Here is a 6,007-nt window from a genome sequence, read left to right as displayed (position 1 = left end):
CGTCGAGTCGCCTCACCGACTCGTCGAGTCCATTCATTAATCTGAGTCATCAGTCGCGACCTTACTCGACGAGTTGAGGCGTCAACTCGTCGAGTCTCTCTTCTTAAGTCAAAAGAAAAATACTTAAATGATGATACCTGGAAATCCGGATGTTACATTTTGTTTTTTATTTCATAGATTTCTTCATCAACAAATGTTGCTACAATTAAACAAAAATAAATAATTTTGCTAAAACGTAATACAATAGGAAGTTTGTTCACATTTAGTCATTGAACATTTTAGAGGGAAATGAACTTTCGATTTTGTTCACATTTAGTCACTAAACTTTTTTTCATTATCTATTTGCCACTAAACTATTGAAACTGTTCATATTTTACCTTTATGACCGGTAACAGCCGGTCATAAGGGTAAAATATGAACAATTTCAATAGTTCAATGACAAATAGATAACGAAAAAAAATTTAGTGACTAAATGTGACAAAAGTCGAAAGTTCGTTATTCTTTCAAGTCATTATCCCAAAATAATATATATATATATATATATATATATATATATATATATATATATATATATATATATATATATATATATATATATATATATATAAAGTTGTATGATGAACGGAAAAATATATATTTATCAATCCAAAGTGGGAGATGACCTCAAGCAATATTGAATTTAACGATAAAACATAACTCTAAATTTGTTTTGAGTGAAACATAACTTCTTACCTAATCAGCTACTTCACAAAATTAAATTAAATTTTACTTTAGACAAGGATTAAATTTAAATTTCTAATTACAGTCAGAAACAAGTCCCCAACAGATATGCATGTTCGAATTCTCACAATTTCGTTTAACAGTTTCCCAGTTTTGACGAACATAAATGACTCTGGTAACATGAGAACATGAGAGTGTTTAATTATGAAATTAAATAAAGAGAAATATAAAAGAATCTGAAAGCAAAGCGCCACTAGATTTGTATGTAGTTGGGAGGTTTCTGATACATCGTCTTAATTACATCCTCACCTGTAAACCCATGCATTGTTTTTATACCCTCCGCCACAGCCTGTTTCCTTCGCATTCATTCAATCTATCAATGGAGTCTTCTTCTCTTTTCTTAACTGCAGTCGTTTTCTTCTTCTCCGCCATTATCTTCTCCTTCACCCGCCACTCCAAACACCTCAACCTACCTCCTGGACCTCCGGGTTGGCCCATCGTCGGTAACCTCTTCCAAGTAGCCGGCTCCGGGAAACCTTTCTTCCAGTATGTCAGGGAACTCATACCCAAATACGGCCCAATTATCACTCTCAGAATGGGTACTCGAACCATGATTATTTTGTCGCAGGCGGATTTGGTTCATGAAGCTTTGATCGAGAAAGGACAGGTTTTTGCGACGCGACCTGCTGAAAATCCGACGAGGGGTGTGTTCAGTTGCAACAAGTTCACCGTTAACGCGGCTTTGTATGGGCCGGTGTGGAGGTCGTTGAGGCGGAACATGGTTCAGAATGCGTTAAGTGCAAGTAAATTGCGTACGTTTACGGAAGTGAGGATGACGGCGATGGATAAGCTTATGGATCGGTTGAAGACGGAGGCGGCGGCGAACGGTGGTGCTGTTTGGGTGTTGAAGAACGCGAGATTTGCTGTGTTTTGTATTCTGCTTTCGATGTGTTTTGGTGTGGAGATGGATGAAAAGACGATCGAGGAAATGGACGAGATGATGAAAACGGTGTTGATTACGCTCGATCCGAGGTTGGATGATTATCTGCCATTGCTGAGACCTTTTTTCTCGAAACAACGTAAGAGAGCAATGGAAGTAAGGGAACAGCAGATCGCGACGTTAGTTCCGTTCATTGAACGGCGGCGGGAGGCGGTCAAAAATCCAGGGTCCCATCCCACGGCGGCGGAGTTCGCCTACCTCGATACGTTATTCGATTTAACGGTGGAAGGACGGAAGGATTCGCCGACGAATGCTGAAATTGTGACGTTATGTTCGGAGTTTCTCAACGGTGGCACCGACACCACTGCCACAGCGATCGAATGGGCCATCGCAAGGTTCATTGAAAATCCTTCCATCCAATCGCGTCTCCACGACGAGATAAAAGCGGTCTCCGGCGAAAGAAAAATTAATGAGAAAGACGTCGAGAAAATGCCATACCTAAACGCCGTCGTGAAGGAACTACTCCGAAAACATCCTCCAACTTATCTGTCTTTGACCCATTCCGTCATCGAACCTGCAAAACTCGCCGGATACGATATACCCACGGGCACCAACGTGGAGATATATCTTCCCGGAATCAGTGAGGATCCAAAACTATGGAACAACCCGAATAAGTTCGATCCGGATAGGTTCCTTACCGGAGGAGAAACAGCAGACATAACAGGTGTTACCGGACTAAAGATGATACCCTTCGGAGTAGGGCGGCGGATATGCCCGGGGCTGGGGATGGCGACGCTGCATGTGAGCTTGATGATCGCTCGGATGGTTCAGGAATTTGAATGGAGTTCGTGGCCGGAAAAGAGCAAGGTGGATTTCGGCGAGAAAGCGGAATTTACGGTGGTGATGAAGAACAGTCTCAGAGCTACAATCACTCCTAGGGTTTGACTTTGTAGTTATAAGATTGTGTTTTTTTTTCACATTACTTTTTTATTTAATGCTATATATCGTATAACTTGGTCTTGTAATCTTGAATTTTGTTTGTATTCCTAGCGAAATTTGATGGCATATTTTAATATTCATGTTTCGTTATAAACACAATCAATTCGGTCTTGTAATCTTTAATTTTGTTTGAATTCCTAGCAAAATTTGAAGGCATTTTTTATTCATGTTTCTTTATCAACACAATCAATTCGGGACATAAATTTCAATCCTAAAAGATATTAATACAAATATTTTAACAATATCTTTTTGAGAAATTAAATCTTTCTTATTTTTTCTTACAAATTTTTCTATTCAATTAAATAGTGATATCCTCTCTAATAAATAATGTTATTTTTTTCAAATGGCATACTCTCATTCAATTTACCAAATGTTATTTTGTAGTTATTTTAAATTATTTTTTTTTACATTTCATTTTATATCATTTTATGAGTTTTTTTATTTAAATAAATTACACATAGTTTTTTTATTTAATAATTACAATAAATTTAGTAATAAATGCATATCAATTTCATTAATGGAGTTATCTTATTGTTTTAAAATTTATAAATTAAATGTTTTAGTTTATTTTGTTTATTTATTTAAATTTAAAAAATAAAAAATAATTTTAATAATTTATTATTTTTCTTAGTTTCTTATAAATCAAAAATTCTTAAATATTTAGACGTTTATTTTCTATTTTTTTAATTAACTCATATAATACATAGGTGTTACACCTAGTGTGTAACATTTAATGGTCTTTTAATAAAATTTTATGATATTTTATTATACTAATATGATATATATCATCATTTAATTGAGTAGAAATATTTTTAGGAAAAAAATAGAAAACTATTATCTTTTTATGTTAAAAAATAAATTCAAATCACAAAAATAGCCAAAAGGAAAGAATCTATTTTAAGGAAGGAATTTTATATTTATTTTTTGACTTGTATAACAATGTGACCACACAGTTGAGAAAGTAATGATGTGGGACGTCTCAATTATAGAGTAAATTACATGTGTGGTACTTGTCGTTTGCATTTAGTTCAAAAAATTGGTTAGCAGCACACTTTGTCCCTAATACAAACATTTGTAACACTATTGGTCCCTCACTCTAACATTTGTCTCCACATAGCCTTTAACCATCCTCACCTGTTATGTTCATGAGGGCATTTTAGTCTTTCTTTTTTCCACATACATACGTTCATATCCCCCCCCCCCCCTCCCCCTTATCTCTCCTAGTCTCTCAACATGCATGAAAACCAGCAATAATCAAACATTAGAATCATGAAGACATTTCATTTTGTAAGAAGCACGTAACTATTATGAGCTAAGAAGAATCAACGAACGTGGCATAGTAGTAAGAGGCCAACATAAACATCATCATTAGGAATCGAGCTGATTTGGCAACCCTTTTGAAGACAAAATAGAGAAGTGTGTTATTATCGTAGGTTAGGTAAATGAAATAATTTTCCAACAAGTTTGGCATGAAATAATGGAAAATGTTTTATTAATAAATACTTTTATACTTTTTTTATCATTTATCTTCAACTATGGCCACATATAATACTAGTAAAGCCCGATAGTTTGTGGGATCTACTTATACTTATATTTGCAGTCTCATATACAAAAGATGCATGAGATGACTACAACAAATGTCTTTCTAATAAGAAATCATATAAGAAATAAGTACGGGTAGCAAGGTAGGATTTCAAGAAACTAACAAATCACTAATCTCAATGTCGAACTTATTTATTTTCTAAACCAATTCAACAATAGCATATTTTTCCATTGCAATAAAGGCATTGATTTACTATACTTAGAGTATTTTCCTCACAAACCATGCTAATGGCTTTAACTGAAGATTTAATTCTAATAGATTCATGTTAGTAACTTAATGTAGCTACATGAAAATGTTGAAGTTCAGTGTGATATCATTTTACTTGTTACCCCTAAGCCACAATAAGTATGATTATTCAAGAGCACATCCATCAATCATGAAAGTTACATCATGCAACAATGCAAGATTGCCATTTGTTCTAATTAAATCAAACATAAGACAAAAACTCAACCTTAATTTTTTCCATGAAGGCTATAGTTGGGCCTCCCGTACACTAACAATATTGATAGGAAAGCACAAAATAACACAACAACCTTGATGATGACGCCACTCTGAACTCTCATACAACACGAAGATGAAAAGAAACACATAAATGCATAACATGCATGCATATGGCACTTGGTCAAAGCTTACACATGGAGTGGACAATCAAAGTAATATAAAAATATGTATCCATGAGAAGGAAACCATTCCTTCATAACATTATATTCCGATAGTTATGATATGGATATGTATGTGTGTGTGTATATATATATATATATATATATATATATATATATATATATATATATATATATAGAGAGAGAGAGAGAGAGAGAGAGAACATGCTTGATGTCTGATTGTAAAGATGCTAGCAAGAAAATGATAATAAAGATGTAGAGAAGGGGAGGGGGATGTAGTTGATAAGATAAAGTTAATAAGAAGGTTTAGCTCAAGAAATAAAAAATATAACACTATAATAAAATAGCAGTTTCATGTTGTTTGAGTCAAAGTTACCCTCGTTATTATAAGATGAACCTACAAATGAATCTTTTTACCCAAAATAGATTCATCATTATTGTTAGACGTGGAAAAATTGCATATAAAATTTTCGAAGGAAATAAACTAAACATAAGTCACATTCATGTTTTTGGATACAATTGTTTCATTCTACATTAAAATGGTAGTTAGGTAGGTTTGATGTGAAAGAAGATCAACATGTGTTTGTAAGATATTTATTAATATCAAAAGCTTTCAAAGTTGACATGAATCAAAGTCAACCCACAGAATAATATATACATGTAACTCTGAAGAATTTGATGACACTTCAAGCAATTCACCTTAAAATGTTACAACTTTAAAATATAATATCATTGAAAATCATACCATTAATTATGATGAAGATGATGAGTTTAATGAGCCCTTAACTTGAAATCATGACTATCACAAATCTACATATTGATCGTAAATCAACTAAAGAATATGGATATGCACCATCATTAAATGTCACAATGTTCCACTGAGTTCAATCACATATGTGTGTATTACTGTTAGAGGGAATTTTGCAATTCTTTGTTGATTGCAATAGCTTAGAAAGAGAGTTTGTCTTCTTCAATTCCACCGATTTCAATCATATATGTGTGTACTACTTTTTGAGAGAATTTTGCAGTTGTTTGTTTATTGCAATAGCTTAGAAAGAGAGTTTGTCTTATTCTTTATGAGCATATATTTATGATCAAATCAATTAGGGCTCTTTAAACCATATG

General features: G+C 33.6%; 1 pseudogene; it reads left to right on the top strand.

Moving 5' to 3' along the window:
• Positions 1-953: 953 nt before the first annotated feature.
• Positions 954-2,758, top strand: LOC145015035 (cytochrome P450 77A2 pseudogene; annotated as a pseudogene).
• Positions 2,759-6,007: the final 3,249 nt, after the last annotated feature.

Source organism: Lactuca saligna, chromosome 9, assembly GCF_052625555.1.
Source record: "Lactuca saligna cultivar CGN05327 chromosome 9, ASM5262555v1, whole genome shotgun sequence".
NCBI classification, from domain to species: Eukaryota; Viridiplantae; Streptophyta; class Magnoliopsida; order Asterales; family Asteraceae; genus Lactuca; species Lactuca saligna.
Note: the sequence above shows the minus strand (reverse complement) of the source record. Positions and strands in the feature narration are given on the sequence as shown.